This window comes from Syngnathus typhle, unplaced genomic scaffold, assembly GCF_033458585.1.
Source record: "Syngnathus typhle isolate RoL2023-S1 ecotype Sweden unplaced genomic scaffold, RoL_Styp_1.0 HiC_scaffold_38, whole genome shotgun sequence".
Classification (NCBI taxonomy): Eukaryota; Metazoa; Chordata; class Actinopteri; order Syngnathiformes; family Syngnathidae; genus Syngnathus; species Syngnathus typhle.
The window spans coordinates 947,329-957,787 of NW_026871944.1; positions in this window are offsets into that span (position 1 = coordinate 947,329).

A 10,459-nucleotide genomic window follows, 5' to 3' on the forward strand; every position below is an offset into this window, starting at 1 on the left:
AAATGCGATTTAAGCAATAAAATTAAAAATGCTTATAAAACATAAACCAAACGTTGGAGGTGGTCATTTCTTCATGCGCAGTGAATAACTCGGCACTCTAAAGCACCCGAGAGCGTTTTTTTCGATGCCAACCTAACCAGAGTGACGGGAGCGGCACAATTCAGAAAAAGTGCTCAGCTCGCCGAGAAAATGCGATTTAAGCAATAAAATTAAAAATGCTTATAAAACATAAACCAAACGTTGGAGGTGGTCATTTCTTAATGCGCAGTAATAAACTCGGCACTCTAAAGCACCCGAGAGCGTTTTTTTCGATGCCAACCTAACCAGAGTGACGGGAGCGGCACAATTCAGAAAAAGTGCTCAGCTCGCCGAGAAAATGCGATTTAAGCAATAAAATTAAAAATGCTTATAAAACATAAACCAAACGTTGGAGGTGGTCATTTCTTAATGCGCAGTAATAAACTCGGCACTCTAGAGCACCCGAGAGCGTTTTTTTCGATGCCAACCTAACCAGAGTGACGGGAGCGGCACAATTCAGAAAAAGTGCTCAGCTCGCCGAGAAAATGCGATTTAAGCAATAAAATTAAAAATGCTTATAAAACATAAACCAAACGTTGGAAGTGGTCATTTCTTCATGCGCAGTGATAAACTCGGCACTCTAAAGCACCCGAGAGCGTTTTTTTCGATGCCAACCTAACCAGAGTTACGGGAGCGGCACAATTCAGAAAAAGCGCTCAGCTCGCCGAGAAAATGCGATTCAAGCAATAAAATTAAAAATGCTTATAAAACGTAAACCAATCGTTGGAGGTGGTCATTTCTTCATGCGCAGTGATAAACTCGGCACTCTAAAGCACCCGAGAGCGTTTTTTTCGATGCCAACCTAACCAGAGTGACGGGAGCGGCACAATTCAGAAAAAGCGCTCAGCTCGCCGAGAAAATGCGATTTAAGCAATAAAATTAAAAATGCTTATAAAACATAAACCAAACGTTGGAGGTGGTCATTTCTTCATGCGCAGTGATAAACTCGGCACTCTAAAGCACCCGAGAGCGTTTTTTTCGATGCCAACCTAACCAGAGTGACGGGAGCGGCACAATTCAGAAAAAGTGCTCAGCTCGCCGAGAAAATGCGATTTAAGCAACAAAATTAAAAATGCTTATAAAACATAAACCAAACGTTGGAGGGTGGTCATTTCTTCATGCGCAGTGAATAACTCGGCACTCTAAAGCACCCGAGAGCGTTTTTTTCGATGCCAACCTAACCAGAGTGACGGGAGCGGCACAATTCAGAAAAAGTGCTCAGCTCGCCGAGAAAATGCGATTTAAGCAATAAAATTAAAAATGCTTATAAAACATAAACCAAACGTTGGAGGTGGTCATTTCTTCATGCGCAGTGAATAACTCGGCACTCTAAAGCACCCGAGAGCGTTTTTTTCGATGCCAACCTAACCAGAGTGACGGGAGCGGCACAATTCAGAAAAAGCGCTCAGCTCGCCGAGAAAATGCGATTTAAGCAATAAAATTAAAAATGCTTATAAAAGATAAACCAAACGTTGGAGGTGGTCATTTCTTCATGCGCAGTGATAAACTCGGCACTCTAAAGCACCCGAGAGCGTTTTTTTCGATGCCAACCTAACCAGAGTGACGGGAGCGGCACAATTCAGAAAAAGTGCTCAGCTCGCCGAGAAAATGCGATTTAAGCAATAAAATTAAAAATGCTTATAAAACATAAACCAAACGTTGGAGGTGGTCATTTCTTCATGCGCAGTGAATAACTCGGCACTCTAAAGCACCCGAGAGCGTTTTTTTCGATGCCAACCTAACCAGAGTGACGGGAGCGGCACAATTCAGAAAAAGTGCTCAGCTCGCCGAGAAAATGCGATTTAAGCAATAAAATTAAAAATGCTTATAAAACATAAACCAAACGTTGGAGGTGGTCATTTCTTAATGCGCAGTAATAAACTCGGCACTCTAAAGCACCCGAGAGCGTTTTTTTCGATGCCAACCTAACCAGAGTGACGGGAGCGGCACAATTCAGAAAAAGTGCTCAGCTCGCCGAGAAAATGCGATTTAAGCAATAAAATTAAAAATGCTTATAAAACATAAACCAAACGTTGGAGGTGGTCATTTCTTAATGCGCAGTAATAAACTCGGCACTCTAGAGCACCCGAGAGCGTTTTTTTCGATGCCAACCTAACCAGAGTGACGGGAGCGGCACAATTCAGAAAAAGTGCTCAGCTCGCCGAGAAAATGCGATTTAAGCAATAAAATTAAAAATGCTGATAAAACATAAACCAAACGTTGGAAGTGGTCATTTCTTCATGCGCAGTGATAAACTCGGCACTCTAAAGCACCCGAGAGCGTTTTTTTCGATGCCAACCTAACCAGAGTTACGGGAGCGGCACAATTCAGAAAAAGCGCTCAGCTCGCCGAGAAAATGCGATTTAAGCAATAAAATTAAAAATGCTTATAAAACATAAACCAAACGTTGGAGGTGGTCATTTCTTCATGCGCAGTGATAAACTCGGCACTCTAAAGCACCCGAGAGCGTTTTTTTCGATGCCAACCTGACCAGAGTGACGGGAGCGGCACAATTCAGAAAAAGCGCTCAGCTCGCCGAGAAAATGCGATTTAAGCAATAAAATTAAAAATGCTTATAAAACATAAACCAAACGTTGGAGGTGGTCATTTCTTAATGCGCAGTAATAAACTCGGCACTCTAAAGCACCCGAGAGCGTTTTTTTCGATGCCAACCTAACCAGAGTGACGGGAGCGGCACAATTCAGAAAAAGTGCTCAGCTCGCCGAGAAAATGCGATTTAAGCAATAAAATTAAAAATGCTTATAAAACATAAACCAAACGTTGGAGGTGGTCATTTCTTCATGCGCAGTGAATAACTCGGCACTCTAAAGCACCCGAGAGCGTTTTTTTCGATGCCAACCTAACCAGAGTGACGGGAGCGGCACAATTCAGAAAAAGTGCTCAGCTCGCCGAGAAAATGCGATTTAAGCAATAAAATTAAAAATGCTTATAAAACATAAACCAAACGTTGGAGGTGGTCATTTCTTAATGCGCAGTAATAAACTCGGCACTCTAAAGCACCCGAGAGCGTTTTTTTCGATGCCAACCTAACCAGAGTGACGGGAGCGGCACAATTCAGAAAAAGTGCTCAGCTCGCCGAGAAAATGCGATTTAAGCAATAAAATTAAAAATGCTTATAAAACATAAACCAAACGTTGGAGGTGGTCATTTCTTAATGCGCAGTAATAAACTCGGCACTCTAGAGCACCCGAGAGCGTTTTTTTCGATGCCAACCTAACCAGAGTGACGGGAGCGGCACAATTCAGAAAAAGTGCTCAGCTCGCCGAGAAAATGCGATTTAAGCAATACAATTAAAAATGCTTATAAAACATAAACCAAACGTTGGAAGTGGTCATTTCTTCATGCGCAGTGATAAACTCGGCACTCTAAAGCACCCGAGAGCGTTTTCTTCGATGCCAACCTAACCAGAGTTACGGGAGCGGCACAATTCAGAAAAAGCGCTCAGCTCGCCGAGAAAATGCGATTCAAGCAATAAAATTAAAAATGCTTATAAAACATAAACCAAACGTTGGAGGTGGTCATTTCTTCATGCGCAGTGATAAACTCGGCACTCTAAAGCACCCGAGAGCGTTTTTTTCGATGCCAACCTAACCAGAGTGACGGGAGCGGCACAATTCAGAAAAAGTGCTCAGCTCGCCGAGAAAATGCGATTTAAGCAATAAAATTAAAAATGCTTATAAAACATAAACCAAACGTTGGAGGTGGTCATTTCTTAATGCGCAGTAATAAACTCGGCACTCTAAAGCACCCGAGAGCGTTTTTTTCGATGCCAACCTAACCAGAGTGACGGGAGCGGCACAATTCAGAAAAAGTGCTCAGCTCGCCGAGAAAATGCGATTTAAGCAATAAAATTAAAAATGCTTATAAAACATAAACCAAACGTTGGAGGTGGTCATTTCTTAATGCGCAGTAATAAACTCGGCACTCTAAAGCACCCGAGAGCGTTTTTTTCGATGCCAACCTAACCAGAGTGACGGGAGCGGCACAATTCAGAAAAAGTGCTCAGCTCGCCGAGAAAATGCGATTTAAGCAATAAAATTAAAAATGCTTATAAAACATAAACCAAACGTTGGAGGTGGTCATTTCTTAATGCGCAGTAATAAACTCGGCACTCTAGAGCACCCGAGAGCGTTTTTTTCGATGCCAACCTAACCAGAGTGACGGGAGCGGCACAATTCAGAAAAAGTGCTCAGCTCGCCGAGAAAATGCGATTTAAGCAATAAAATTAAAAATGCTTATAAAACATAAACCAAACGTTGGAAGTGGTCATTTCTTCATGCGCAGTGATAAACTCGGCACTCTAAAGCACCCGAGAGCGTTTTTTTCGATGCCAACCTAACCAGAGTTACGGGAGCGGCACAATTCAGAAAAAGCGCTCAGCTCGCCGAGAAAATGCGATTTAAGCAATAAAATTAAAAATGCTTATAAAACATAAACCAAACGTTGGAGGTGGTCATTTCTTCATGCGCAGTGATAAACTCGGCACTCTAAAGCACCCGAGAGCGTTTTTTTCGATGCCAACCTAACCAGAGTGACGGGAGCGGCACAATTCAGAAAAAGCGCTCAGCTCGCCGAGAAAATGCGATTTAAGCAATAAAATTAAAAATGCTTATAAAACATAAACCAAACGTTGGAGGTGGTCATTTCTTCATGCGCAGTGATAAACTCGGCATTCTAAAGCACCCGAGAGCGTTTTTTTCGATGCCAACCTAACCAGAGTGACGGGAGCGGCACAATTCAGAAAAAGTGCTCAGCTCGCCGAGAAAATGCGATTTAAGCAATAAAATTAAAAATGCTTATAAAACATAAACCAAACGTTGGAGGTGGTCATTTCTTAATGCGCAGTAATAAACTCGGCACTCTAAAGCACCCGAGAGCGTTTTTTTCGATGCCAACCTAACCAGAGTGACGGGAGCGGCACAATTCAGAAAAAGTGCTCAGCTCGCCGAGAAAATGCGATTTAAGCAATAAAATTAAAAATGCTTATAAAACATAAACCAAACGTTGGAGGTGGTCATTTCTTAATGCGCAGTAATAAACTCGGCACTCTAAAGCACCCGAGAGCGTTTTTTTCGATGCCAACCTAACCAGAGTTACGGGAGCGGCACAATTCAGAAAAAGCGCTCAGCTCGCCGAGAAAATGCGATTTAAGCAATGAAATTAAAAATGCTTATAAAACATAAACCAAACGTTGGAGGTGGTCATTTCTTCATGCGCAGTGAATAACTCGGCACTCTAAAGCACCCGAGAGCGTTTTTTTCGATGCCAACCTAACCAGAGTGACGGGAGCGGCACAATTCAGAAAAAGTGCTCAGCTCGCCGAGAAAATGCGATTTAAGCAATAAAATTAAAAATGCTTATTAAACATAAACCAAACGTTGGAGGTGGTCATTTCTTCATGCGCAGTGAATAACTCGGCACTCTAAAGCACCCGAGAGCGTTTTTTTCGATGCCAACCTAACCAGAGTGACGGGAGCGGCACAATTCAGAAAAAGCGCTCAGCTCGCCGAGAAAATGCGATTTAAGCAATAAAATTAAAAATGCTTATTAAACATAAACCAAACATTGGAGGTGGTCATTTCTTCATGCGCAATGAATAACTCGGCACTCTAAAGCACCCGAGAGCGTTTTTTTCGATGCCAACCTAACCAGAGTGACGGGAGCGGCACAATTCAGAAAAAGCGCTCAGCTCGCCGAGAAAATGCGATTTAAGCAATAAAATTAAAAATGCTTATAAAAGATAAACCAAACGTTGGAGGTGGTCATTTCTTCATGCGCAGTGATAAACTCGGCACTCTAAAGCACCCGAGAGCGTTTTTTTCGATACCAACCTAACCAGAGTGACGGGAGCGGCACAATTCAGAAAAAGTGCTCAGCTCGCCGAGAAAATGCGATTTAAGCAATAAAATTAAAAATGCTTATAAAACATAAACCAAACGTTGGAGGTGGTCATTTCTTAATGCGCAGTAATAAACTCGGCACTCTAAAGCACCCGAGAGCGTTTTTTTCGATGCCAACCTAACCAGAGTGACGGGAGCGGCACAATTCAGAAAAAGTGCTCAGCTCGCCGAGAAAATGCGATTTAAGCAATAAAATTAAAAATGCTTATAAAACATAAACCAAACGTTGGAGGTGGTCATTTCTTAATGCGCAGTAATAAACTCGGCACTCTAAAGCACCCGTGAGCGTTTTTTTCGATGCCAACCTAACCAGAGTGACGGGAGCGGCACAATTCAGAAAAAGTGCTCAGCTCGCCGAGAAAATGCGATTTAAGCAATAAAATTAAAAATGCTTATAAAACATAAACCAAACGTTGGAGGTGGTCATTTCTTAATGCGCAGTAATAAACTCGGCACTCTAAAGCACCCGAGAGCGTTTTTTTCGATGCCAACCTAACCAGAGTTACGGGAGCGGCACAATTCAGAAAAAGTGCTCAGCTCGCCGAGAAAATGCGATTTAAGCAATAAAATTAAAAATGCTTATAAAACATAAACCAAACGTTGGAGGTGGTCATTTCTTAATGCGCAGTAATAAACTCGGCACTCTAAAGCACCCGAGAGCGTTTTTTTCGATGCCAACCTAACCAGAGTTACGGGAGCGGCACAATTCAGAAAAAGCGCTCAGCTCGCCGAGAAAATGCGATTTAAGCAATAAAATTAAAAATGCTTATAAAACATAAACCAAACGTTGGAGGTGGTCATTTCTTCATGCGCAGTGAATAACTCGGCACTCTAAAGCACCCGAGAGCGTTTTTTTCGATGCCAACCTAACCAGAGTGACGGGAGCGGCACAATTCAGAAAAAGTGCTCAGCTCGCCGAGAAAATGCGATTTAAGCAATAAAATTAAAAATGCTTATAAAACATAAACCAAACGTTGGAGGTGGTCATTTCTTAATGCGCAGTAATAAACTCGGCACTCTAAAGCACCTGTGAGCGTTTTTTTCGATGCCAACCTAACCAGAGTGACGGCGGCACAATTCAGAAAAAGTGCTCAGCTCGCCGAGAAAATGCGATTTAAGCAATAAAATTAAAAATGCTTATTAAACATAAACCAAACGTTGGAGGTGGTCATTTCTTCATGCGCAGTGAATAACTCGGCACTCTAAAGCACCCGAGAGCGTTTTTTTCGATGCCAACCTAACCAGAGTGACGGGAGCGGCACAATTCAGAAAAAGCGCTCAGCTCGCCGAGAAAATGCGATTTAAGCAATAAAATTAAAAATGCTTATAAAACATAAACCAAACGTTGGAGGTGGTCATTTCTTAATGCGCAGTAATAAACTCGGCACTCTAAAGCACCCGAGAGCGTTTTTTTCGATGCCAACCTAACCAGAGTGACGGGAGCGGCACAATTCAGAAAAAGTGCTCAGCTCGCCGAGAAAATGCGATTTAAGCAATAAAATTAAAAATGCTTATAAAACATAAACCAAACGTTGGAGGTGGTCATTTCTTAATGCGCAGTAATAAACTCGGCACTCTAAAGCACCCGAGAGCGTTTTTTTCGATGCCAACCTAACCAGAGTGACGGGAGCGGCACAATTCAGAAAAAGTGCTCAGCTCGCCGAGAAAATGCGATTTAAGCAATAAAATTAAAAATGCTTATTAAACATAAACCAAACGTTGGAGGTGGTCATTTCTTCATGCGCAGTGAATAACTCGGCACTCTAAAGCACCCGATAGCGTTTTTTTCGATGCCAACCTAACCAGAGTGACGGGAGCGGCACAATTCAGAAAAAGTGCTCAGCTCGCCGAGAAAATGCGATTTAAGCAATAAAATTAAAAATGCTTATAAAACATAAACCAAACGTTGGAGGTGGTCATTTCTTAATGCGCAGTAATAAACTCGGCACTCTAAAGCACCCGAGAGCGTTTTTTTCGATGCCAACCTAACCAGAGTGACGGGAGCGGCACAATTCAGAAAAAGTGCTCAGCTCGCCGAGAAAATGCGATTTAAGCAATAAAATTAAAAATGCTTATTAAACATAAACCAAACGTTGGAGGTGGTCATTTCTTCATGCGCAGTGAATAACTCGGCACTCTAAAGCACCCGAGAGCGTTTTTTTCGATGCCAACCTAACCAGAGTGACGGGAGCGGCACAATTCAGAAAAAGCGCTCAGCTCGCCGAGAAAATGCGATTTAAGCAATAAAATTAAAAATGCTTATTAAACATAAACCAAACATTGGAGGTGGTCATTTCTTCATGCGCAGTGAATAACTCGGCACTCTAAAGCACCCGAGAGCGTTTTTTTCGATGCCAACCTAACCAGAGTGACGGGAGCGGCACAATTCAGAAAAAGCGCTCAGCTCGCCGAGAAAATGCGATTTAAGCAATAAAATTAAAAATGCTTATAAAACATAAACCAAACGTTGGAGGTGGTCATTTCTTCATGCGCAGTGATAAACTCGGCACTCTAAAGCACCCGAGAGCGTTTTTTTCGATGCCAACCTAACCAGAGTGACGGGAGCGGCACAATTCAGAAAAAGTGCTCAGCTCGCCGAGAAAATGCGATTTAAGCAATAAAATTAAAAATGCTTATAAAACATAAACCAAACGTTGGAGGTGGTCATTTCTTCATGCGCAGTGAATAACTCGGCACTCTAAAGCACCCGAGAGCGTTTTTTTCGATGCCAACCTAACCAGAGTGACGGGAGGGGCACAATTCAGAAAAAGTGCTCAGCTCGCCGAGAAAATGCGATTTAAGCAATAAAATTAAAAATGCTTATAAAACATAAACCAAACGTTGGAGGTGGTCATTTCTTAATGCGCAGTAATAAACTCGGCACTCTAAAGCACCCGAGAGCGTTTTTTTCGATGCCAACCTAACCAGAGTGACGGGAGCGGCACAATTCAGAAAAAGTGCTCAGCTCGCCGAGAAAATGCGATTTAAGCAATAAAATTAAAAATGCTTATAAAACATAAACCAAACGTTGGAGGTGGTCATTTCTTAATGCGCAGTAATAAACTCGGCACTCTAGAGCACCCGAGAGCGTTTTTTTCGATGCCAACCTAACCAGAGTGACGGGAGCGGCACAATTCAGAAAAAGTGCTCAGCTCGCCGAGAAAATGCGATTTAAGCAATAAAATTAAAAATGCTTATAAAACATAAATCAAACGTTGGAAGTGGTCATTTCTTCATGCGCAGTGATAAACTCGGCACTCTAAAGCACCCGAGAGCGTTTTTTTTCGATGCCAACCTAACCAGAGTTACGGGAGCGGCACAATTCAGAAAAAGCGCTCAGCTCGCCGAGAAAATGCGATTTAAGCAATAAAATTAAAAATGCTTATAAAACATAAACCAAACGTTGGAGGTGGTCATTTCTTCATGCGCAGTGATAAACTCGGCACTCTAAAGCACCCGAGAGCGTTTTTTTCGATGCCAACCTAACCAGAGTGACGGGAGCGGCACAATTCAGAAAAAGCGCTCAGCTCGCCGAGAAAATGCGATTTAAGCAATAAAATTAAAAATGCTTATAAAACATAAACCAAACGTTGGAGGTGGTCATTTCTTAATGCGCAGTAATAAACTCGGCACTCTAAAGCACCCGAGAGCGTTTTTTTCGATGCCAACCTAACCAGAGTGACGGGAGCGGCACAATTCAGAAAAAGTGCTCAGCTCGCCGAGAAAATGCGATTTAAGCAATAAAATTAAAAATGCTTATAAAACATAAACCAAACGTTGGAGGTGGTCATTTCTTCATGCGCAGTGAATAACTCGGCACTCTAAAGCACCCGAGAGCGTTTTTTTCGATGCCAACCTAACCAGAGTGACGGGAGCGGCACAATTCAGAAAAAGTGCTCAGCTCGCCGAGAAAATGCGATTTAAGCAATAAAATTAAAAATGCTTATAAAACATAAACCAAACGTTGGAGGTGGTCATTTCTTAATGCGCAGTAATAAACTCGGCACTCTAAAGCACCCGAGAGCGTTTTTTTCGATGCCAACCTAACCAGAGTGACGGGAGCGGCACAATTCAGAAAAAGTGCTCAGCTCGCCGAGAAAATGCGATTTAAGCAATAAAATTAAAAATGCTTATAAAACATAAACCAAACGTTGGAAGTGGTCATTTCTTCATGCGCAGTGATAAACTCGGCACTCTAAAGCACCCGAGAGCGTTTTTTTCGATGCCAACCTAACCAGAGTTACGGGAGCGGCACAATTCAGAAAAAGCGCTCAGCTCGCCGAGAAAATGCGATTTAAGCAATAAAATTAAAAATGCTTATTAAACATAAACCAAACGTTGGAGGTGGTCATTTCTTCATGCGCAGTGAATAACTCGGCACTCTAAAGCACCCGAGAGCGTTTTTTTCGATGCCAACCTAACCAGAGTGACGGGAGCCGCACAATTCAGAAAAAGCGCTC